Source organism: Monodon monoceros, unplaced genomic scaffold (assembly GCF_005190385.1).
Source record: "Monodon monoceros isolate NGI ecotype Baffin Bay Population unplaced genomic scaffold, NGI_Narwhal_1 Super_Scaffold_18, whole genome shotgun sequence".
NCBI lineage: Eukaryota > Metazoa > Chordata > Mammalia > Artiodactyla > Monodontidae > Monodon > Monodon monoceros.
The window spans coordinates 174,573,125-174,600,285 of record NW_021703774.1 but is presented as its reverse complement, the minus strand read 5'-3'; the positions used below and the strand labels follow the sequence as shown (position 1 = coordinate 174,600,285).

General features: G+C 39.8%; 1 protein-coding gene across 5 annotated transcripts in view; it reads right to left on the bottom strand.

Annotated features, from left to right (window-relative positions):
• The window catches only part of RERE (arginine-glutamic acid dipeptide repeats), a 426,438-nt gene that overhangs the window by 272,223 nt on the left and 127,054 nt on the right, over positions 1-27,161 (bottom strand). The window contains exon 1 of one of the 5 annotated variants that reach the window (XM_029230139.1): positions 1,420-1,437. The exons of the other annotated variants lie outside the window; for them this stretch is intronic. The gene's annotated coding sequence lies outside the window, so the exon portion shown is untranslated. Of the gene's footprint in view, positions 1-1,419; positions 1,438-27,161 lie in introns of those variants that run through there. 5 annotated transcript variants of the gene reach the window in all.

Sequence of the window (27,161 nt, the reverse complement as noted above, 5' to 3'; positions counted from 1 at the left end):
GCAACAAGAGAAGCCACTGCAGTGAGAAGCCCGCGCACCACAACGAAGAGTACTCACCGCAGCGCACAGCAACGAAGACCCAACACAGCCAAAAATAATTAAATTAAATAAATAAAACATTAAAAAAATCTCCAAATACTGCCACATAGCCCCTGGGGAGCAAAGTTGTTCACAGTTGAGAACCACTGCTTTAAACGAATAAAACTGCTTGTCTATCACAGAGATTTCAAAGGATTAAGCATCTGTGTTGCTTTATTCAAAATTATGCTTGACCAGTATGGAATCCATAAAGCTAACACCATTACGAAAACTGTATAATGTGGCATGTTCTTCATTCTCTGAAATATATTGGATTAACTCAAAACACTACCTGAAATAGTAATTACACAGATGTGTGAAGCTGAATTAGGAAAACAGAAGTAAATATTCTGAAAATCTTGATGTTTCCTGGCAAGCTCTGAAGGTGATCAGGGGTAATGTTACTCAGTGGTGACCTGCTCTGGACCTGGAGCCAAGTGGATGCTTCTGTTATCACACGACTAACTGAGAAAACCTGGTGTCCACAATGCCAAGAACAAGGGAAACCAAATGCCTACAAGACCAAAACCCTGGTGTGAAAGGGGAAAGAATTCCTGAACTCACTCTCCCAGAGCATGGCCACAGATAGAAAACCAAATGCAGAAAAGATAAATATAAAACTCAAGCATGTATGGACACCAAGGGGGGGAAAGGGGCGGGGGGGGGGGGGTGAAAAGAAAACAACTCAAGCAGACAGATAAGTAAAATATGGTATATCCATAAAATAGAACATTATTCAACAATAACAAGAAATGAAATACTGATACATGTTACAACATGGATAAGCCTGGGAAGCATTATCTTACGTGAAAAATGCCAGTCACAAAAGACCACATACGGTATGATCCCATTTATATTACATGCCCAGAAAAGACAAATCCATAGAGACAGAAAGCAGACTGGTGGTTGCCTGGGGGTGGGGGGTGCTGGGGTGCTATAGTTATGCGTTTCATTTGGGGATGATATAAATGTTCTAGAATTGATTGTGGTGATGCTTGCATTTATCTGTGAAAATATTAAAAGTCACTAAATTGTACACTTTAAATGGGTAAATTATGTGATATGCAAATTATATTTCAATAAAGCTGTTACAGCACAAACACACACAAACAGCAACATTACAAACTAATAAGAAAAAGCTCAAGCTTCGTTAAAATTTAAAAAAATGCATCTGGCTATAAAATTCACAAGGACAAGCTCTACCTCCACAATTCTGAAAAACCACTTCTTAAAGTTGTAAAAGCATAGTTAATTAAACACATAGAAGTTTTATTTCATGTAACATTAAGAATGAAAGAGAACCTTCCTTGGACCACAGTAATCTTTAATATGCAGGAATACCTGGTCAGGCTTACTACCTCTGCACAACATGTTCCAAAGCAGATAAGTTGGACAGGGTTTCTTTCAGTCTGCAGAGATCCGAGATTCAAAGTTAATTTGCAACCATGGCACGTAAGGTCTCAACAGCTGATGAAAGGAAATGACAGGGTGGATTTTATACTTAACACAGTTACACTTCACACATATATGAAAAACCAAAAGCATTCATAATACACTTCTAATCCATGGGTACAAATTATATCAAGGGGAAAAACCCGCAAAACTCACCGGAACAGTCCTTCTAAAAACACTCAGAATCTGAGTCCTAGATGAAAAGGAAAAGTAGCTCTGAAGAAAAGCATAAATCTAAGCCAGAACTCAATTTGCCATTTTCTTTGAGCTGTCCCAACTGGGTATGATGCTCTCTAGGTTGACCAGATGTATTACACTGCCATCTTTGTTAACCTGATGTCATTGAAAGAGAAAAGCAAAAGAGCCACTAGAATTATTCAATTCAAGATGCCAAGAACTAGCAAGTGACCAGGGAGGGTGGGAGTACAGGGAGTCCCGCGGCCTGGACCACAACACTGAAATGCTGTAGTTGTGACACTGATCATCAAATAAACACCAATGTCCTGAGCAAAGTCGCTGTCAATTCCTCCATTAATTCAGCAAATATTTATTTAGCACCTACTAGGTGCCAAGCACTGCCCTAGGAGCTACAGATATATGCGCGACCAGAATACACACAATCTCTAACCTCAGAGAGCTTACAGTATAGTAGGGGAGGGAGCAGACAACAAACAAACAAGAAAATATATTAGTATATTACCTGGTGATAAGTGCTATGGAGAAAAAATTAAGGTGGGCAAAAGGGAATGGGGCGGGGCGGGGTAATTTATTTAAGGTAATCACTGATAAGGGGTCGTTTGACCTAAAGGAAGTAAGGCAGCAAGTTGTGCGGTTATCTGGAGGAAAGCATTCCAGGCAGAGAGAAAAGCAAGTACAGAGGCCTGAGACAGGGGCAGTTTGGGCACATCCAAACAGCAGCAAAAGGCCAAGGTGGCTGAAGCAGTGACAGCAAAGAAGAAAGTCAGAGGTGAAGAGGGAAGGGGGGCAGGCGGGGGCGGTGTGCATGCTGCATCCACTGAAATAAGAGAAAAGCTTTTGTAGGGTTTTGGCATAAAGAAGTAATGATCTGAGTTACGTTTTAACAGACTCCCTCCAGCTGCTGCAGGGTTATGAGACTGTAGATTCAGGCCAGGTGTCAGTAGTGCAGGTGCAAGGAGAGGTCAGACTGCGGGCAGGTTCTGCTAGTAGAGCCCTCGGAATCTGTTGTCAGACTGGATGTGATTTGAGACACAGAGGAGAGTCAAAGAAGGGGCCGCAATTTGGGCCTGAGCAACTGGAAGAGCAGAGCTTCATTTACTGATGGGGAAGAGAAGGAAAACTGGAATTCTTTTGGAACATGTTAAGTTTGAGACGCCTAATATCTAAGCAGAAATATGGGTACAGGTTGAGAGGTCAGAAAGTTCTGGGCTGGAGATTTAAATCTGGGAGTCCTCAAACATACAAACCCTACACCAACAACCATGAGACTGGATGACTGGGTGGCGTGGAAGCAAACTACAGGAGATGAAACATTCAAAGTAGCAAGAGAATACTCTGAAGCAAATAAAAGGTATTACGGACAGGCCAAATAAATTTGAAAACTGCAGGTGAAGTTTCAGTGATAGGATGATGGAAAGACTGTCTCAGACCATGTTCTGAAAATGCTGAGGTGAAAACAATACCCTGTTTTATTCACAAAGAAGCCCTCTACATATGTAACAGTTGCCTAAAGACAAATTACATATTAATGATGTTACCAAATGCTGTGTTTAATAAAACCCAGGCTGCTACAGTCTTGGTTGGCTTCTACTTTACGAAGTCACTCAAGATAGGTACATCCACTCCACTCCCCGCCCCTGTTTCAAAGGGAAATACAGCAGCTATTCAAATGAAGACTTGGGGGGTGGAGGAGAGACTGTTTTTACCTTGCAAATTAATAAAGGAGAGTTACTAGATTTTAAAAATAGTTTTCTTAAGTAACATTTTTGAGGCCCTAAACTGAATACTGTACAGTCCACAGGAAGAAAAAAAAAGAAAAAAGAAAACGTAGTAACTAAGTATATGAATTCGAAACAAAAGCTCAATTTCAGAAAAAAATGAGATTTAATAGGCTCATTAGTGATGCTTACTTGGTGTCATAATTTGAATCCTAAAGAACTGGTGAGTCAAGTAGGAGGAAAAAAGCGTATTGGGTTTTTTATATATATATAAATTTTATTTTATTTTATTTATTATTTTTGGCTGCATTGGGTCTTCGTAGCTGCACACGGGCTTTCTCTAGTTGCCGCGAGCAGGGGCTACTCTTCGTTGCTGTGCGCGGGCTTCTCATTGTGGTGGCTTCTCTTGCTGCGGAGCACGGGCTCTAGGCGTGTTGGCTTCAGTAGTTGTGGCACGAGGGCTCACTAGTTGTGGCTCACGGGCTTAGATGCTCCGCGGCACGTAGGATCTTCCCAGACCAGGGCTCGAACCTGTGTCCCTTGCATTGGCAGGCGAATTCTTAACCACTGTGCCACCAGGGAAGCCTGCGTATTGTTTTTAAATACTTGATACGAAAAGGTTTAACTGGACTCAAAATACATGTGCATTATCAAGAAAATTATGACTATATTTGTCAATGAAAGAATGGGGGAAAATACGTAATGAATTTTTCACAAAGTCCTATACGGACACTCCCAAAATATCTCCAGTTTACCCAGTACTCTCTACAAATATCATCTTTTATGTACGTGGAACAGTAGGAAGCATGAACTCCAGGTAATCTTGACAGTGCAAGCATGTTATTCTATAGTTGACTGTTTTAGATTCCCCATACTTTTGGGCACCGAATGACTGATAACACTAACATTCAGAGTAGGAAGAGCCAGAAAAGGAGGGGAGGTGTCATTGCCTAGTAAGAGAGTCTAGATTTCTAAATAAGGATTCTTACATATAACTATCTAGCTTCTATCATTCATCAGCAATGAAGGCAGCACTGCCAGCTTTTTCTCAGCACTAATGTCTCTCCATGACCAGGAATGGTACCCAAGACTGCCAAGAGCAGTCAAGTGACATATGACACATACAGCAAAAAGCACAACAGTCAAATCTGTGGGCGCTAATAAGCTGAACGGACACTTTCCATTCTGGAACTTGAAAGTGAGGAAACTACAAGTAGAAAGAAGGAAACTATGAAAGGAAGTATAGAACAGTACAGACCTATAGAATGTCACCTAAAGTTCCCACTGCAGTAAACTCTCTGGATATTCAGCTTGAGATACACCTGGCTTCTGGCCCCAGTAAGTTAACCCCATTGTAAATTCACAGTTTCCAAAGAGTACCCTCACACAATAAAAATAACTCGTAAGAATATGCCAGCATATTCTTCTATCTGTTGCCCTGGGAAAAATATCAAGTTTATCTACCAAAAAAAAACCTTGAATATACATAATCAGCAATAAATCGAATAAATTCATATGGAGGGTATGTTTTTTTCATTTTCACCCTCTTGATAAGAGGAACAGCCATACACTCAAGAATAAAATAGTCCCTATTATTATGTATAGCTTAATTTGTTTACTACAACGAGCTTTAGAGGATGATATAATGGCCCTACATCACAGATAATACACCCCAGTCCAGCTAAGTATGTAACAGATTCTCTAATAAAAACTCATTTACCTCTAGGACCAGGCCCTCCTGGGAATGAGAAGAGAATGCCATCAAGTCTACATCGGGTTTCCAATAAAGACAGACACCTCTCTAAAGCAAGTGTCTGCCAAGATCTTGGAAAGAAGGTCATTACTGAGAAACCCACTGATTTGTGAAACAAATAAAAGGCTCCAAAGATAAGTGTCAAAATAAGAAAAATTGAAAATCATGTTTCTTTAAAGAATGGGGCACAAGAGCTTAATGCTACAGTTCATATTAAAACATACCCAAATTAAATCTATTGCATTATAATTTAAAACACAAACTGTTATTAAATAATATGTACAAAAGTTGCAGCTTTTCCTATAGACCAATGGCCTAAGAGAGGGCTCATCTTGACATTTATAAATTATTAACACTGCTCTATAACCATCACTAGACTAAAAGAGAACCTTTTGATTTATAGACCTGAACATTATCATCAGTAGGAGAGTAATACAGGGAGGGGGGAAAAAAAGAAAAGCTATGTCTTCAGAGCTCTTCAAACTAAGTTTTTAAAAGTGTGAAAGCAACTGACTAGGTCATACCTAAGGACAATAACTGTGCTAACACTGAGCAAGGCTGAAGGAGGCAGAAACTGCATTTCTTCCCGAGGCAAGTCCATCTGCTAACAAGACTTGTATTGGCCACGCGTTGGCAGGATTAATCAATACTACACAGGTATTTTTTTCTAAGCTTTCATCTTATATAGTGTAAGATAAAGACAGTAGAGCAACTGAATTGCCTGATTAAATAAGGTCTGTATCCTAACTGCTCAAAGTCAAGTTCCCCTGACAAATCTCCTCAATTTTGTAGTCAAGGAAAAATTAAACCTACAAGCAAAATATTCATTCCATACTCCACAACCACAGAAACATCAGAAGCTCAGTTTACTGCCCAATGTAAACGTATACTGAAGAGCTCTAGTCTCTAGTGACCTTTAAGAACACCCGGAAAATGCAAGCAAGGCAATATTCAACATGAGAGAACATAAATTTCAAAAGCAACTGACGAACACAACCTGGAAGGCTGCAATGTAAATGGAGCACAGGCTCACAACAGCATTCTCAAAAGAAATCTTCTTTCTCACGTCAGAAAACAGAGAAATTTATTCTCAAATGCTTTCAGTGGAAAAACTGCCACTTCTGATTAAAGCTAATTTTATCAAATCTATGGCACCTTGGGGAAATGCACAGATCCCTTTCTTTATTCTCCTGCCTGCTTTATCCTGCAACTTGCAAATTGACTTAACAGTATGTCTAACCACCTAGAGACATATGTGCCATTTTCAGCAATTGGTAATTTACCGTTTTGTTTTGGATTTCTTTTTTTTAAGCAGCTGGATATGATGTGTTCTTTCTTCCCTAAAGGTCTGTCACTTTTGATATTTTTTTAAACAAATTATATGATACGAACAGGTAAGAAGCATTTTTAAGAATATTACAGAATTTCAGAATATGTAGAAAAAGCAGTGATATAAAAGGCAGCTCTTCATACCAATGAAAAATCCACAGAGATTCCCAATAATACAGAAGATTTTTTTTTTTTTTTTTTTTGCGGTACGCGGGCCTCTCACTGCTGTGGCCTCTCCCGTTGCGGAGCACAGGCTCCGGACACGCAGGCTCAGCAGCCATGGCTCACGGGCCCAGCCGCTCCGCGGCATGTGGGATCTTCCCGGACCCGGGCACGAACCCGTGTCCCCTGCATCGGCAGGCGGACTCTCAACCACTGCTCCACCAGGGTAGCCCAGAAGAGATTTTTAAGCATCCTGAGAGCCCCATCACCACATCCACAATTAAACCATTCTTACTCTCCACCAGGATCAAAACAGGAGGACGATACTATTAGTGATTCCAATGGATTTTAGGCTTGGTAATCAACCAGTTGGGAATCAAAGACAGAGAAGTGAAGATGACGTAAGGGCTTCCATCCTTAGTTTGGACAACAAGGGGATGGGGACGGGGGGAATGATGCATGTGACTAAATGGAGAAGAGATTTCAATTTTGCAAAGTGTTGGGTTTCGGCTGCTAATACAGAGCCATCCAGACTAAGGTATCTACTAGGCAGCTAAAAAGACAACCTGATGCTCCGGAGAGAAGACACCAAGGCAAGGCCTTGGGAGTCAAAGTCATATAGTATCTATGAATACTAAATGAGATGACCTGGGAAGAGCATTAGATGGAGAGTATAGGGCTAAACACAGACACCATAAGCATTTGCCAAAATAAATCCCCCCCAAAAAGAATCTGGAGACCCTATGACAGAGAGCCCCAAACCAACGAGCGCAACAATAAAATCTTCTGTGTAAAGTGTGGGATGCATTGCTTACAAATACTCTTACAGCTTACAGTGTATTTGTCATACTAAAGAGTCTAAGAAGTCTGTGCGTAAGAAAACTGTTCAGTAAGTTGCTTATCAACAGAATCAAATATCCAGAGCATACCGCCCAGTGTAATTCATCTCCACATTACAAAACATATAAACGATCAATGCAAACTCTCATTCTTCCTTAGAACAGTATGAGTTGTGAACAAGAGTAATAGAAATTCTACAACTTAACTGCACTTAATATCAGGAGTTCTTGATAGGAATCTGACTCCCCAAATATCTACCACATCAGCATGAGCCTTAACCACTGATCAGGTTTTAGAAAATAATCCAGGCTATTCACTGGTCGTTCTATTCACATGTTAGAGACCAACATCAACTCGGACTACAGAACCACATGAAGAATGATTCACTCCACAAAACCTTCTTAGATGGCAAGCTGAAAGAACTAAATAAAGCAAATCAGGTATTTTTTACCAAAAGAGGAAAGAAAAGAATCTGCCACTCAACAGCAAGGGAAAGGAATCAACTCCCGTAAGTGGAACATTAAATTAAAACAGAAGGGGGATCACAAGAACTCAAGAAAAAAAGAGACTAGATGCCTAAAACCACTTTATGGTGCCAAGGCAGTGACAGTATCTCTGGCCTCGGTGTGCCCTAACCACAACCCAGGCTCCAAGCCAAGGCGAAAGGTGGACCTCCCCGTAGTCACCAGAGATGACCCACAAATCAAACCGATGAGCACCACGTAATAGGCTGGAGATAATGGCAAGAAAGTGGCCACTACCTTGAATCACATGTATCTGGAGGAAAACATCTGGGAAAATACCGTCAATCTTTTTCTCCATTCCCAGTGCCCTCATTTACCTTGGACCTCAATTCTCTCTATAAACACAAATGACACCTACCTTTTATCTCAATTTTTAATGTCCTCATTCAAGAACATTCAAGAATGTGCTAAGTGGGACAAAGGTACAACCCTCCAGTTACAAAAGTCATGGGATGTAACGTACAGCATGGTGACTATATTACCAATACCGTATGGTACACAGTCATCCCTTGGTATCCAAGAGGGCCTGGTTCCAGGAGCCCCCACCAATACCGAATTCTACGGATGTTCAAGTCCTTTCCATAAAATTGCTAAAACAATGAATAGAGTTGGCCCACCATATCCCCAGGTTTTGCGTCCTTAGATTCAATCAACGGTGGATGGAAAACCCACGGACACAGACGGCTGACTGTATTTGAAAGTTGTTAAAAGAGTAGATCTTAAAAGTGCTCATCACAAGAAAAAAAAACATTTGTAACTATATGTAGTGAGGGAACTGTTAATTAGACTTAGTGTGGTGATCATTTTGCATTATATACAAATATCAAATCATAATGTTGTACATCTGAAACTAATATAATGTTTTATGTCAACTGTATACTAATTAAAAAAAAACAAAAAACTTTCCAGGAAAGACATGAGGTTCAATTTCCTCCTTCAGGAAACCACCTCTCTGGTCCTCAGTTCATAACCCTGCTCCCCGACGACTCTCCAATAAAAAGCCTTCTACATTTACCCCTACTTGGTCCTCTCACTCTCTCACCTTTGCTCACACTGTCTTTACTGCCAGCTCAATAAACATTTGTTGAATAACTGTGTATTATTCAAGTCCACTCCAAGCCCTACACTGTCTGAGAAGGAATCCATGATGCCTCCAAACTGTGCCATGCCTTTCTTGCCCCTCTTTAATTAATTCCTTCTGCAAGCATAGTCTGTATTTTACACTTAGCATTTTAACATATTACAAATGCAAAATACCTTATTATTTACCAGCTCATATGTTTCATATATTGTCTCCTCTCATCTTCTCTATAAGGCCCTGCTGACAGAAACACACCCTGGTCCTTGCTAGCTTTATAACCATGAGCAGTTGATCTCTCTGTCTAAACTTTGGTTTCTTCATCTATAAAGAAAATAATAACAGCATACCCCATAGAGGAGTTGTGCGGAATAAATAAGATAACCCATGTAAGGCACTAACCTGCACAATACCTAGCAGATCAAAGATATCAGTTAACAGACAGCCCATGTTCTACACATCTAAGAACCCCACAACACAGAGGAACTCAATAACATTTTGCCGAAGACGCTGTGTCAGAATACATCTAGCTGGTCCGAGGAACATTGTTTTAGTTTGTATTGTTCAACAGAAGGAGTTATCAGTTCTCGTTGTTTTAGTTTGTATTGTTCAACAGAAAGAGTTATCAGTTCTCAAAGAAGCTTGCTCCGAATCCTGGAGCCTCTCTAAAGGGCTCTCACAGCCCCCTGGGAACTTTTCCCCACTCCAACCTTACTCTGGCTATACAAGCACGTTATCCTGGTTTCTGCTCAGATTCCTGAGAGCAGGAATTTGTGCCATGTTAACTTTGAAAGCAATCAAATATTTGATGAATGAACAAAATCCATTTATTAATTAGACTTCATCTTTCGTTACCCACTAACAAGCTTTCCTCTTATAATCAAAGGGCACAGATTCTTAAAGCAGAATAATATAGTTCTCGTTAATGTTTTTCTTAAATAGATTAAAACAGGCTACCTTTGGGGGGTTTGTTTTAAAAATTAACTTGTAATTCTCCATGTCACACACCAATAGTACCTTTATACTCACCCTTTCATTCCAACTTTCTCTAAAAAATAAATAAATAAAAGCATACGTCCTCAGAACTATAACATGTCTGTACATGAGAGAATGCCCTTCAATGTTATTCACTGACAGCCATGTGAATCACTTAAGAGCTTTCATCTGGGGCTGTGCTGTCCAATATGGTAGCCACTAGCCACATGTGGCTATTTTAATATACTAAAATTAAATAAAATTAAAAATTCAGTTCCTCAGTCACACTAGTGGCATTTCAAGCGCTCACCAGTCGTGTGTGGCTAGTATTGACGGTACCATGGTGGACAGCACAGATACAGAACATTACCAACCTCATAGAGAAATCTATCAGCGCTGATCTAGATCTAAATGTGTACAAATAAAAATATTAAGACTCCCATTTCATCAACAAACCACTCCCTTTAATCAATTCTAACTGATTTAAGAACAAGAACGTGCATAAACATGGACCCAGTGGCTTTTACCCTTAACAACAGATTATGATTCTTAGAAAAGACAGAGAGAGGGAACCTCAGAACAATCTAAGGCTTTGGTCTTCCATCCCTCAGCAATTTACACAACCTGACCTGAGGGGAAAAAGAGCAAGAAAGCATTTTTCTTCACTGTGTTGCAGCTATTCTCCAACACGGTCACATCTGCCAAGTTTGAGAACCACAGGTTCCATTATCTTACACTGTCAGCATTCCTCCTTTGTAAACTCCCTTTCCAAACTGATCTCCTCTGATTTGCTCCACACATTCTGCCTTCACTCCCAGTTCAGGGCCTAGAGTCTCTGGCAGACAGGCCATACATAATGACAGTCTGGATAAAACCATCAGTCTGTCTGCTCTTGGAGGATTTTTCCAATGCTATGCAACTGCTGTGAGGGTGTGTGGGAGGCTGCACATTTTTCTTCATAATAAAAACAAAGCCCCAATTTCTGCAAAGCTGGTAAGTTACCTCTGTATTTATAACACAAGATGACAGGCAGAGTTCTGTTTTTCTACAAAACTAGAGCTCTTAGGAGCATATGTTTTTAACCACTTATTTCTCAATAATGACTGAAATATCTCAAAGCATTCGCTGAGTGCTTCGCTAGTTTTATCTGCCACCTGCGTGGATTACCACAGGCTGCTTTTACATAGGAAAAGAGGCAAAGCGGAGAAAAACTCACGACCTTGGGCAGGGATATTTTAATAAAGTCCTTCTCTAAAATTAGAACCATAAATGTCTTTCCATAATGCAATACTACAGTACTAACTTTAAAGCAATAATCAGGGGAGACCTGTTTGCTCAGTGAGGTAGGTTGACGGGAGTGCTATAACAAGGGTGTGGCAATGGATTTAATGTTGGAAACACCCTTTTCCTAGAGACTTGGGGGGTGGGGGTGGGGGTGGGGGGGAAGTAGGGAAAGCCAGATAAACTTGTTCAGTGATGACCATTCTAGCTTTTGGTTACCACTTCATTACAAAAACAAAGAAGAAAAAAAGAAACCTTGAGTGTATGTATGAGCTGCATTTCTCTATAGGGCACTTCCTTCCATCCTGCAAGTCCCAGGTACCAATGATCTCTGAGGGGAAAGGTCAGCTATCTGCCATGAGAGGAGGCCAAACTGCGAGCAACTATTCCTTTCCACTGAAAGAGTTTCGGAATCTGAGAGAGCAAACAAAAGCAGAGTTGTGGAAGCAACTTCTCCCCAGGGAATTTTGGCTTGAACGCAAAGGATCCCGTAGGAAATGTTTCCAGAAGGACGCTGACAGCATGAAGGAGCAACTCCGGAACAAGCACCTGAAGTCACAGGGACAGGAGGGGAGTGGGGGCAAGAAGGGTGGGGGACGAACCTGGAAATCTTAGATCCTGAGACGTGAGAATCAGCATTGTAGACTTCAAGGTAAAAAGCAAAGAAAGACTGTGAAATATAACATCCATGCTTAAATGGATCCTTGGGAGAAAAAGCCCTCAGCCAGGATAAAAGGAAAAGAATTATACCACCCTCAGTTCCCCACTTGGGTGTGAAAAACCTTAGCAATTTAGAAGTGAGAGAATACCCTTTCTTGTTCAGGAATTGTAAACACTTTAACACAGGAAAAGGACACAGGTAGATAAAAGAACAAAACTGCTTCCTACTACTATGGGTCAACTTTGCAGGAATACAGTCAAGAAAACATTACCGTGTGTTTTCTACAAATGGTAAATATAGGACAAAATGTCCAATAGCTCAACCACCTGAGTGGAGAATCAGAGAAAGGAAATAGGAAAGCATGTAGAACAAAAGAGAAAATGGAAATTTGAAAATTTACCATAAAATAATTATAAGTACAGAGAGATAGAAATGCTAAAAACGGGGAGGGGAGGTCTCTAGAAACAAATTTCCTGGGCTTTTAAAACTGTCATTTCTAACCTACAAAAAAGCAAACAGAAACCATGCGCTAAGAAAACCAGAGAGGGGAGGAGGCGGAGGAGGGAGAGAGCTAGGTGCCAAGAGCTACGCCCCTCTCAGCGGGCGCGAGCAATTCCAAACCAGACCAGATATGGATTTTACATACAAGGAATAAATCACAAGAATCTCAGATTCGCTGTTCATATACTAAATTATTTATGGTAACCAGGGAGTCTTTTTCTTAATATTTTTGTCAGGTGCTTTGAAAATGAAGTTTTGGAAACCACATCTTATCTATCTTAAAAGGTAAAATAGCTGGTTCTTTAGCTAAGCTTTAATTTCTAGAGCAAATATTTGACTTTAGGATGTCTAACACTGTGGCAAAGTACAAATATTTACATAGCTTAATCATTCTATACATTATTCTACTTCCCCTGTAAATATAAAATGTGAGCTGAAACCTAAAATCATTAATACCTAAATTCAGCCACAGATTAAAATGTGCTACTAAACAAAATTTGAGATTGGGTAACACTTAAGGTTCTGTATCACAGACCTTCTATTAAATCAAGAAAATAAAATGGAACTTACCTACACTCTAAGACCAGCACAGACAGAAATTACATCAAATAGATCTTCACAGACCCCAGGAAAAATAAAGACATACAGTCACAGTTGAAATTTTCAGGGTAGCATTAAGGAAGTAAGACAGGAATGGAAGGAGAAACTGAGACTGATTATTTCACATCCCGATATTCATACTGAGAGATGTGGGCAAATACAGTACGCAACTTGGTCCTAGGTTTGAAAAGTAGGCACTTAAGTACAATAAACTTCACACCAGAAACATTTCTGTACGCTACACTCTCATTTCAGCACAATCATGCAGAGCCCTAATGAGACTTAAGGCTTACTTTGATCACAAATCTCATTTACTCTGAATCCTGGCCTATTTTGGCTAAGTGACAAAGACTTCTGTCTTCCTCACCCCCAGGCTGTCCCCTGTACTGTGGCTCGTTCATATCAGGAGATTAAGTCTGTTTATTCATGTGTGAAATGGGGACTTGTTCCTTTCCTTACACTACAGGCTGTCTATAAGAGTGAGGCTCTATATTCTTCGTTATTTCACAACAAATAATCGCAAGTAAATTACATCTCACTTCCTTTATATCATTTATGGAATATGATACAATAAATTCTTCACATTTCAATACAAATTTTGCTATCAAAAGCACAGCCTTTGACCTCGCTCCTTAAGCTATACAACCAGTTTCTGTTGAGGCACTATGAAAATTTTACGTGGGGACCTCCCTGGTGGCCCAGTGGTTAAGAATCTGCCTTCCAATGCAGGGGACGCAGGTTCGATCCCTGTTTGGGGAACTAAGATCCCACATGCCGCAGGGCAACTAAGCCCACGCACCGCAACTACTGAGCCTGCACGCCACAACTAAAGAGCCTGCATGCTGCAACAAAAGATCCCTCATGCCACAAAGAAGACCCCACGTGCCGCAACTAAGACCCGACACAGCCCAATAAATAATAATTATTTTTTTTAAAGAAAGAAAATTTTATGTGGTTTCTTGGGGGCAGGGGGATGTACATTTTTGTTGTGGTACTGACTTTAATAATCTGTCCAACTGAGTATAACCCGTCATAAACTCTCTCAAAATGATTGTGGCCATGTCTCATTTTATGAATATAATTCCTGGTTTCTTTGAGGTCAAAATGTTGACTATTTATTGACAATAAGCCTTCCAATGTACAGATGATGAAAATTAATGTTATCTACAAAACAAAGAAAACAGTACACTAACTCACTAATGTCTCTATATCCAGGAATGTGAAGCATGCAAGTAATCATTTAAGAAAAATGCTGGCTCTAATAATATAACCTAGAATAAAAATTATAGAGGCAAGTAGTGATGCATGTTTCACAGGTACACCAGCCTCAATCAAGTTTTGTTCACCAAACCTTTATTAGAATGACAAGGGATTCTTTCACATGCCTTAACTCAATCCAAAGAGCAATCAAGACTCTGAGTCTCGGGAAGATAACAGATTCACAAGTGGGAAATAAAACTACCCAATAATATGATGTGGTAGAATGAGCACTGGTGAAGTCCAAAGACGCCGATCAGAAGTTAGGCTGTATTATGTACCAACTCTGTACCTCATTTCTTTCACCTTAAAATTCTTCATCTTAAAAAACAAAAAATGAATAGGACTCTAAAATTCTATTAGAAAGATTCAACAAACTTCAACTGAATGACCTGGTAAACCAAATGTAAGAGATGTTACAAATTATTAATATTTTAGGTACCAAATACCTGTAGGAGTAAGAACATCTAAGCTTCAACATTCGAACAGACGGAGATATGGGGGCCCAATGAGGCCGAGTGGCAACCCCCCACCGCACCCATTTCCCAGGTATTTTACAACTCAACACCCCATATATGCACCTCTGCCCCCTTGTTGCCCCTTTTTATCCCATGTCTCTCTCCTGGCTTGTTCTTCACTTTTTCCCTAATTCTCTCCTTGAGAGTGGCACCAAAGGGCACTACTTAGATCTAATGATTCTACGTAAGGACTAGAGAAATTAAACTGCTGAACCCTGCTAAAAAGAAAAAAAGGGGCGGGTGGGAATACCTTGCCACAAACCTCTTCAGTAACTCACAGAAACTCTACAAATTGTGTGCTGTTGACTGCCTCAGGGAAAACCATTCCCCGGAGTTACTGGAGCTGCTTTTGACAGAATACCAATAAAGGTATTTATAAAGGTATAAAACAGAAAATATTCATTTATGGCAGAAAATAAAAACAAAATATATCTACCTATCTGATTTTTTTTCATCACAACTGTAACTCTATGGGGTTATTCAACTTAATCTTAAGCAAAAAACAAACAAGATTACTCCACAGGCCCTCCTTCAAAGCCAGGTTAACAATACTATTTAACAGGTTTAAAATACTAGTTTTTTAGTTTTTTACAATTGTCCTTAGAGGATCTTAGTAACAAAAGACAGATACTAAATAAAATGTCCATTTAGAGACATGCTAAAGAGCAACTTAAATTTTTTCATGGTTCAAGTGTGCCAAAAGCCTTTATTTTAAAAGCATGCTTCAGGGACTTCCCCGGTGGTGCAGTGCTTAAGAATCCGCCTGCCAATGCAGGGGACATGGGTTCGAGCCCTGGTCTGGGAAGATCCCTCATGCCGTGGAGCAACTAAGCCCGTGCGCAACAACTACTGGGCCTGTGCTCTGGAGCCCGCGAGCCACAACTACTGAAGCCCGCGTGCCTACAGCCCGTGCTCCACCACAAGAGAAGCCACTGCAATTGAGAAGCCCGCACACCACAACGAAGAGCAGCCCCCGCTCGCCGCAGCTAGACAAAAGCCCACACACAGCAACAAAGACCCAATGCAGCCAATAATTAAATAAATTTAAAAGCATACGTCAGTGACCAAGTGCATTTTCAATGAATCAGTCCACCAAATAATACATTAGGCATATTAAATCTTGATTCTCTTTAATTATAGACAAGTTTCCTAGAAAAGCCAGTAGCAGCAAGGCAGTGTCATTAAACAGGAAATCATTTCTCACTTTAAAAACGTCCTGGGCAGGAACTTCCCTGGTGGTCCAGTGGGTAAGACTCCACTCCCAATGCAGGGGGCCTGGATTCGATCCCTGGTTGGGGAACTAGATCCCACATGCATGCCACAACTAAGAAGCCCGCATGCCATAACTAAAAAGATCCCACATGCTGCAACTAAAAGATCCCGCGTGCCACAACTAAGACCCGGCGCGGTCAAAATAAATAAACTTTTTTTTTTTAATGTCCTGGACATAAACAAAAAACCTTTCCTTCCTTTCACATGGCAGAATTAATGCTGAAACGCACAAGCTTATGAAATCATTCCGTCAAATTGTTATATTAGGGACCTCCCTGGTGGTCCAGTGGTTAAGACTCCACACTTCCATCGCAGGTGGCGAGGGTTTGATCCCTGGTCAGGGAACTAAGATCCCGCATGCCATGCAGCCAAAAAAAAAAAAAAAAAACACACATACATTTACAGCATTGTAAATCAACTATACTCCAATGAAAAAAAAATTTTTAATTGCTATATTAGCACTAAGCGTCAGACTTATAACAACAACAAAACACTATTTCCACAAGGGATTTAAAAGAACCAAGAATGATGAATTAAGCAATAATCAAGTTCAACAGTACTTGGTTAAATAATCACTGTGGCTCCTACAGAAGACAATCAAGATCAAGCACAATCTGTGCCCTCCAGCCTCACCTCCCCCCCACCCCACCATTATGACAAGGTCTGCGCATCCCACTTTCCCTCCTGCAACGCCAGTGAACACAGAAGACAAACTGGATAAATAGCAAAGTTGGATTAGAAACCTCTTTCCTAGTCCAGATATTTAGAGCTAACCTCCTGAGCTGCAGTACAGAATTCACAGTGTTCAATTCAAGCTATCAGTTTTTGATTAAAGCCCATTTTTTAACTAATCCTCTTCAGATCCCAACTGATAAATCTAACGAATTCAGCTTTTAACTTCTGAGTACATTTTTACCTGCTGTTTATATTGCTATGAAAACCAGAAAAACTTTTCCGTCAATTTTTTTTTCAAACGAGCATTACAGAAGTTAAAGGAAATTTAACTTAATTAATTATAAGAGTACCTGAATACTACACGTCAACATATTAAGATTTGATTTTAATCTCAGAAGAGAAGGCATTGAAGATAAAGGTGGGGGACCTATACGATCAAGCCAGGACATCTAACAGTGAAAACAAGTTTGCTTCTTTTTCTCTGTTTTCAGATTTCGCACAATTCTTATGAATTAATGTAATAATCTGTAATCTGTCCTCAGTTAAATTCATCTACCAAGAACCTGAAAATGGTGTATTTATCAAGGAAACATTAATTTCAACAAGTAAAATTAATCCTAGCATTGTCACTGGACTAAGCTTTGCTTCCTGTGTTTTAGCGTTAAATGCTAGAACTGACTTTTAAAAAGCAGACACTGAACACAAACACTATCCCTGGCCACTTTATTTTAAGACTTAATCCCTGGTAAACCATATTGGGGATCTCCTGGGAAAATGAAAAACTGAAATCAGATTAATGTTTTCATTCTAAAGATAAATTATTGGAAAAAGTCCAGTGAAATCACCTTGCCTCTCCAGACAATTCTCTAATACGACCATACACAAGGTAGAAGTAGACATATTTATATATGACCAAAACCCGTCTCTTAAGGATTCTCTCTAGGGTCAAGTCATCTACCTAAATCAACCACATCCAAAGTATGTATAAGCTTCCCTTCTCTCCCTCTCCGCCTCTACACATTCAAGCACATTCAGTCTATAGAAATCTTCCTCCCAGTGGTCCACCTTTGCTGTGTCTTGCTCATCTATTCCAGCAAGTCTGGAGGCTGTGATGTAGTGCAAATAACATCAGACATGGAAATCAAACCAAGTACTGAGGGGCAGTGAGTAAGGTGACTTGACCTCTCAGCTATTTTCTCCTCTGTTAAATGGGAATTATGGTCCTACCTCAATTACACTGAGGATTAAGTTTAGAGTATTTCAGTGTCACACAGAAAGGAAAAGTAGTATTATCTGACTTGTAAACCAAGGATTCTTTCTCTATCTTTATAGCTCATCACAGACCTACCACACACACTAAACTTTTTGCAAATGACTATTAAAAACAGATCCCGCATCAAGGCACTGGACCCAGAAAGGAAACTCCATTCGTTTAAAAGTAAAAACTTCAGGCAATTTCCTCCCCCTTTTCCCATCTATCAAATACCAACCAAATTTTTCACTGATCAGCTGGGTTGTCTTGGTATAGTCTGATCACAGTGCGATTCTCTTTATGACACCACTGCACTGAAGTAGGCTAAACAGGATTGTTCTGCTGGCTTACTGGTTCCAAAAAAAGAAAAAACATTGTTGCAAGTTCCTTTGATCTCTATCATCTAGGGAAATGTAATACTAAAGCAAATATGTATATATATTAAATAAATCACTAGTAATTCTTCCACCTAACAAGTCTGCTTACAGTGCCCGAGCACTGTCCTATAAACTATCAACATACATTAACCTACAAGGATAAGAGTCTTTGAAAGAGTTTCATGGGCAAGAAATCTAATGATTTGCTGGTAGACAGTAAATGTAATTGCCAACTTAAGTCCAACTGGAAGAAAGCTACCTCAGTATTTGATGCTGTGAGACCGGATCAGCATTTAAAGAAGAGATGCCATTAACTCCATGTCTCGCTAAAACAAGTTTCAAGTTCGGATCTTAAGAGGACTGATTTGATTCTCCCAGAGAGGAACTTCTAAGTACATATTTCCTGATTCAATAGTTTACCCACTACACTTAGGAAAGCTTTCTAAAAAGTATTTTATATTTGCTAAGTAGATGGCAATTATAAATCAAAGTTTTGATTAAAAATATTCTTACTCTACTTTGAAAGCTAAAACCATATTTCCAAGCGTCAAACATCAAAAAACTAACTAATGGTTCTATGGAATCTACAGTAAAAAAGTTATTAAAGTAGATTAAATGATGGACATTGACTTCTTTTCATTTGTACATCACTGTTTAAATTTTTTTTCAACGTTCAAAAAAATGTAACTGCTTTAAAAGTGCCAGATGAAACTAAACAACCTAAGATTGCTGCAGTCCACCTCTGGCATTCCAGGTGGTACAATTTATACACCAAAGAAAAGAGGTGACAAGGAAATCCTACCAACTGGAGAAGTTAAAATATAAAAACCCCACAGCTATGTGTGGTGTAGGGGGAAAACATCAGAAGTTCCATTTGGGTGTGTTAAGTTTTAGATGCTTATCAGACATCGAGTTGGACATGTGAAGAAGGTAGCTGAGTTAAGACCTGGACGAGACATAAAATTTTAGTTATATTCATTTAGATAATTTTTAAAGCTGTGAGTCCCAGGGCACAGTGTAGATAATTTATCAGACATCTTCTGTGTGTCAGTTACTGTTCCACATGCTGGGGATATACCAGTGAACTGCACAGTTAAAAATCCCTGCCCTTCAGGACTTTACATTCTAGTGGGAGGAACAAGGCAATAAGTAATGAAAATAAATACACATATAGTTTGTGAAAAGAGGATACTCTAGGGAAAAAGACAGAGCAGGGAAAGGGAAACCAGGAGCAAAGACCAAGGGTCAAGGCAGGCCTCACTGAGACTTGAAAGTGAGGACACACAGGTATATGGGGAGATAGATTCCAGGAGAGGGAACCGGCAGTGCAGAGGACGTGGTAATCTTCACCACAGCGGTTTCCCTGGAATGATGGGTGATGGATTTAAGAGAGGAGAGGAGAGCTGGAGACCTTAAGTACAGAAAACTCTTGCTGAGATGTTTTGCTGCAAAGCAGAGCAGAGAAATAAGCAACAGTGGACAGGGGAAGCAGGGTCAAAAGAGGGAGATTTTGTTTTTGTATTTGTCTTAAGATGGAAGAAAAGCAGAAAAACTGTATGCTGTTGAGAATGATCCAGTAGAGCCCAAAACAATGATACGAGAGACAGGAAATGACTACTGAGAGGGCAGGACTGGCTGGACCGGCCTTGCAGGGTGAGAGCTCTGCTGCTCTACCTCCAGGCAGTGGGAAGGCGGAGTCTGTGCTGCAAGCTGGGCCCACAGGGAGGTGAGTATGGGCGGGAAGTTCTCTGCGGACTGCTTTGGTTTTTCTCACTGAAGCAGGAAACCCAGCATGAAGACGGGGCGGAAGTATGAAACAGTCATCTAGGAAACTGGGCAAGTGAATGGACCAGGAGGGGGAAAAAGTATGACTGCTCAGCAGCCTTAAGGGCCCACTCGAATCTTATGAACTAACTGGGAACCAACACTAGGAAATTCCCCTAGTATAAGACATACCCAGCTATCAGCCTTTCTACTAACAAATGAAACATTCTTTAACACAAACTGCTGGAAATGGCAAATGTCTAAACATAGTTTGAGCACATCAAATATACAAACTATGCCCTGGGAAAGTTGCAATTTCTCCAGATAATATCCTGAAAGAGACTACAACCCTTTTCATACCATATTCATAACTGCTTTATCATCCCTTGAAGGGAGTCATCAGTCACTGAAGGATTTAATAACCTTGGTCTGAAGTTAACTCCCTTCTGTCAGACCACTGTAAACAAAAGATGGGTTTGAATGCCTTCAACCAATTATGTACTGTAATACTAAAGCATACAGATAAGTTATATTCTTATTCACAGAAGTACAAATTTACACATAAAAGATTATCTAGGAGCATTCAATTAATCACCAGAAACTGCCATGTAAAATCTATTCCTAATTATATTGTGGTGATGATGGCAGAACTCTGTGAATATACTAAAAGCCATCGATTTGTACACTTCTTTAATAGATGAATTATCTCTTAAGGGAGTTTTACCTCAATAAAGTTTTTTTTACATCTATTCCAAGTTTTTGGTCTCAAATATATCATTTTATCTTCAGGAAGTAAAATTTTGTTGTTTTTTTTTTTTAGTTTGTTAAAATTTAATGGGAAATGGAGCAAATACAGTTATGTTCTGATGGCTCATAAATATTAACCTTGTAGGGATCCAGAACTCATTCACAATGAAGGGCAGGGTTTGGCTGCAGGTTTGAAGTTGGGGTTTTTTAAATTTGTAGGTTCTAGCCCTCCTGTTTCATCCCTTTGATCAAGACATACTCACAGCACCTTGACCAAAATGAATAGCAATCTTTTGACCGTGAATAGCTCCAAAAAACTCCTACATCTTAGAAACTCATCAGCAAGACTGAATGGCAAACCAATATGTGGACCAAAATAAAAGAAAAAAATGTCATAAGTACCAATTCAGGTTGTATCACATTTCTCAGGCTTATGTCACTTCACAGAAATTTTATACTTCAAATCTAACCAACAGGCCAAAGAACTCATAAATTCTATTTTTCTCCCTGAGACAGTAAAGATAAATTCAACAATTTCACCATTGATGTTTCAACCATGAAAATAATATTCCTATAGAGACTACAAGTGAAGATTATATTCTTCTAAGCAAAAGAATTATAAGACTGAACTGACAATATTAAGGTGTTCATGGAAGGATCAATGGATATAGAAGTCAGAAAACACAGCTACTAAAGAGGCTCAGCCAGTTCCAAAACGGAAACTGTGGACGTGGACAACTCCACTGACTTCTCCTGAGCTGGCTCTCTCACTCCGTAGCCCAAGCAGCCAGCATCTGTGCTGCCTCCTTCAGAAGGTAGCTGTGAGGACCAACCAGAGGTCAGGGAAGGCTATCCAGTAGGGGTAAAGCCTTCTGCAAAGAGAAGCATCATCCCCATTTCACTCTTGAAAAGCTGTCTCTGTGATAAGCTATTGATAGCCTTCTGCTCTGCATGTATGAAATGTGCTCTCTGCATTAGTCTGCTCAGGCGCTATATCAGAATACCACAGACTGGGCAGCTTAAAGAAAAGAAATTTATTTCCCACAGTTCTGGAGGCTGGGAAGTCCAAAATCAAGGTCCTGGCCAATCCGGTTCATTCAGTTCCCCGCCTGCTCTTTGCGGCCTTCTCTTTGTGTCCTCACACAGCAGAACGGCAGAGTGAGAGGCCAAACTCGGGTCTCTTTCTCTTCATATAAGGACACCATTCTCATCATGGGGCTCCACCCTCACGACCTCATCTAAACCTAATTACCTCCCAAAGACCTCACCTCCAAATACCAAAATACTCGGGGTTAAGATGAGCATATGAAATTTGGGGGAACACAATTCAGCCCCCTTAGCACTCCCCTACATAATACTGGGTTGGTCAAAAGTTCATTCAGGTTTTTCCATAACAAAACCCGAACGAACTTTTTGGCCAGCTCAACATATTTAATGACCGTCTTCAGGCAGAAATTAAACCTCTGCATAAAAAAATAAACAGGGGGCAGGGGAGATTTAAAGAATGGCTTACTTTTAAAAGAGCTTACTTAAGGCAGCTTACTGATACTCATACCATATAAAATAAAATTTTAAACAGATGAGGGAACTGGACTGACAACAATAGCTAAGACTCATTCAGCATTTGCCTGTGCCAGTCACTGCTCTAAGAGCTCTCCATTTTCCCCGCACAGTAGCCACACAAAGTAGGAACGATTTATAGAAGAGGACCCTGAGCGCACAGGGGTGAAAAAGGCTCCCTCAGGCCACATGGCAGGTCTCACAGGTTGTACAGGCTACAGAGCCTGTGCTCTAACTATATACTACTATACTGCTTCTCTTTTTCTTGGGAAAAAGGAAAATTGTAGGGGAAGCGAGAGGATTGAGAAAATGGAACCATGAAATAGGTGTTCAGGTTCATTGTATACCATTTGTTAGATGCAGCCAACATCTTATAAGCAAATACCTCAGAAGAAATTTGATCAGTCACAGGATTCTAAATCCGTAAGGTAGAAGCAAATCACATGCTCAGGAGGTCAGTCCCTTCTGGAACTAAGACCTGAGAAAAGTCTCTCCTGTGGGTCCGCCCAGAGACAGCAATCTGCCATGGCCAGTAGCCTCAGGTACCCCTGGAAAAGCCGTTCAGGGAGCACAAACAGCAAGCTCCACAGGCTCCATACCGGTCAATGGTCTCACACCACACTATTCGAGTAAGCAAATCTGCCAAAAGTAAGAGATACAAAGGATTCCTAGTAATTCAAACAGAGATTTAAGGCTCACCAGAACAGGAGTTCTTAAACGAGACGTCCATGGATGGGCTGCAAGAGTTCCATAAACTACCTGCAACTGTGTATTGTGGACATGTAGGCAAATGTTCACAACTCTGCTCTGGGGGAAATACCACAGCTTACACCAATACTCAATGGACTCTCTGATAAAAAAAAAGGTAAGAACCCTTGACAAAGGAATTAATGAACTGCATAACCCCCAGGAGAACCTATCCAAATCATCTTCACAACCAAGGCTGTGGGTAGGTATAGAACACAATTAGGTTGATGTTAAATTCCAATAAGTAACTGGATAAACGCAAAGTCAAAAACATTCTAAATAAGCATAGCTGGCAAGTAATTCTAACCTCGTTTCAGAACTGCATGGTATCTACCCTATAGTAAACCCTCCAATATTCACTGCTGCAATTTATAACCTCCAAGGGCAGGATCAAATGGTCCTCATCTCTGAGTGCCCTGACCATGCGATAAATGGTCTTACAATAAAGAAATTAATATAAATCTTTATTTACATTTATAAGTATCTAGCAGATAAAGACCTTTGGCCAGAATTAGCTTATTTCAAAAAAATTCAAAGTATCCCTTTCCCTTCATAAAATGAAATCCTTTGCCAAATGAGGAACACAGGTAACCAAGAGGAAATAAAGCTTACACGGAACCACTAAGAAATCAGTACTACTGCATTTTACATGAACCATAACCTAACATCATTGTATCAGCATCATGCCCATTCTTTTTAAAGTGTAACAGATTGTATTCCCAAATTTATACCTTTATGCCTTTCCCCTACAGGATGGAGAATGAGGCATATGCAATATATTTATGGTCCTCATTTCTCCCTCTCTATGGTAAATAGCAGAGAAAATCAAAACCGCAACATAGCTGACACCAGAAAATAAGTAGATACTTTTAATTTTTTCAAATAAATAAAAAGGGCTAAAATCCAAAATAATGACAACACCAAATGCTAGCAATGATGTGGAACAAAAGGAACTCTCATTCACTGCTGTTGGGAATGCAAAACGGTACAGAAACTTTGGAAGACAGTACAGCAGTTTCTTACAAAGCGCAACATACTCTTACCATAGATTAGAAATCATGCTCCTTCGTATTTATCCACATGAGTTGAAAACTTATCTCCACACAAAACTTGCACACAAATGTTTACAGTGGCTTTATTTGTAACTGCCAAAACTTGGAAGAAGGAAGATGTACTTCAACTGGTAACTGGATAAATAAACTGTAGTACATCTAAACAATGAGATATTATTAGTGATAAAAAGGAAGCCAGCAAGCCACAAAACGACATGCAGACTGCTTAAATGCATACTGCTAAGTGACAGAAACCAATTTGAAAAGGCTCCGAACTCTGTGATTCCATCTCCATGACATCTAGAAAAGGCAAAATTATGAAGACAGTAAAAAGATCAGCGGTTGCAAGGGGCTAAGGGAAGGAGGGACGAACAGGTGGAGCACTGGGCGTATTCAGAACAGTGAACCTATTCAGCGTGTACTGTAATGGTGGATGCATGCTATTAAACATTTGTCAAAACCCATAGAATGTACAACACAAACACTGAACCATAGACTTTGGTTAATAGCAAGGTATCAATACTGATTCATCAACTCTAACAGTGTACCACACGAACGCAAAATGTTAATAACAGGGACAACTGGGTGGGAGGAGACATGTGGGGATTCTCTGTACTTTCCACTCAATTTTTCTATAAAACTAAAACTGCTCCCGGGACTTCCCTGGTGGTCCAGTGGTTAAGAATCCGCCTTCCAATGCAGCGGACGCGGGTTCAATCCCACATGCCGCAGGGCAACTAAGCCCACACACTCTAGAGCCCGTGCGCCACAACTACTGAGCCCATGCACTCTGGAGCCTGTGCACCACAACTAGAGAGAGAGAAGCCTGCGTGCCGCAACAAAAGATCCCGCATGCCGCAACTAAGATCTCATGTGCTGCCAACTAAGACCTGATGCAGCCAAATAAATAAATGAATAAATATTTTTAAAAATAATAAAATAGGGCTTCTCTGGTGGCACAGTGGTTGAGAGTCCGCCTGCCGACGCAGGGGACACGGGTTCGTGCCCCGGTCTGGGAAGATCCCACATGCGTGGAGCGGCTGGGCCCATGAGCCATGGCCGCTGAGCCTGCGCGTCCGGAGCCTGTGCTCTGCAATGGGAGAGGCCACAACAGTGAGAGGCCCGCGTACCGCTAAAAATAATAATAATAATAAAATAAAACTGCTCCGTAGAATAGCCTATTAATTAATTTATTAAATAGTGGTTTAATTTTTTAACGTTTTTGTGTATCACATAAATAAAATATTACTTATCCAATAATAAATGTTTATGCAATCAATTTAAGCCTGTTCACAAAACTGAAGAAAACTTTCCCCCCAAAAGCCAGACTGCTTCAGACATTACTTTTTGCCAGCATGTTTTGTTCTTCCTTTCCATTCAAAGATCAAAACGTACCCCGCATCTGCCGCCAGCACACTTCAGCATGAATACTAATTGTTCTACTTCCTTCCCTTCACATCTAACATGTTTTTAAAAAGGTGAACATTCCGTTACTGAACATTTCCCCTTACCTATTCAACGTGAGAATTACGTCCTATGGAAAGAGCAGAGCCTATGAAAGAGAGACTGCCTAGATAGGTAGTGAAAGAATATACAAATAGGTAAAAAGTTTTCTACATAATTTTTCTCATTATAAAATATCCACACACAAAAAAAAGACAACAGTAAGAGCTAAATACCTAAAACCAAAAGGAGAAAATAACTGTTCAAACGCTTCGATCTTGATAATGTTTTTCTATATAATTTTGGTCGATTAATAAAGAATGTGCATGTCTTTCTTACCATCCCCCCTCACGTATTTAAAATTCCTAGGTAATGTTTCAAACTATTTTCCTATGTTTTACATCTAATTTATGAAAACCTTCTTTTGCTAAGCAAACAAACAGTAGTATGTGTGTCCAAAAAAATTAAGATTTAGTAACTTGAGTTCTTCCAAAATGACTTTTATTAAATCCTTGTAAGAGAAAAGGCATTTATATGAGGAGGCAGATGCAAGTATTAAAGAGTCTTTCTCTTGTTTTTTGTTGGGTGGTAATATCAAAAAATACAGAAAGCTCACCATATGTGTAAAATATCAACTGCCTATATTAATATATTAAAAATGTTTAAAAAAATAAAAGGTGATTAGTAAAACAACAAAAACTTCTTATAAAGATAATCAAGAGCCATTCTCCAATCTCACTCCTGAGACCACATAAAAAGAACCTGGTCATCTGCACCTGTACATAAGCACTACAGTTGTTTCTGCAAAGCATAAACTGGCCCAATAAGAAATCCTGAAAACAATGCAAAAGGAAGGAATATCAACTGGCATTTTACTACATGCATACAAGTCAAGTCACTACTGCTGCTGACGTGCAAAACCAGTATAAACTTGACTGTGCCACTGTTTCTAACCAGCTATTTTTAAATTATTAGAAGATCATCTTGTGAGCTTGAGGTAAATACAGCTGTGAGCTCAGCAGCACGTGCCATCTGGAGGCATGTGACATAAGCAATTTTTCAAATGCATAATAGTATATTCAACTCTATATTGTTCCTTTGAAGCTGAACAGTCACATACAAACTGACCCTTTTTTTAAACTGCAACTACAAAAGCTCATTCACTTTGTAGAAACAAGACATGAGAGACAGATCTAATTGTTCATCTTTAGAACCAAGTGATTATTTCTACTCTTTACCCGCAAAAATACTTTAGCTTTATAAAGGATCCCCCATACTTACCTACCATATTCTTAAAACTTCACAAGTAACTTCTGATTAATCCTCTAAAATGAAAACGTTTTCTTC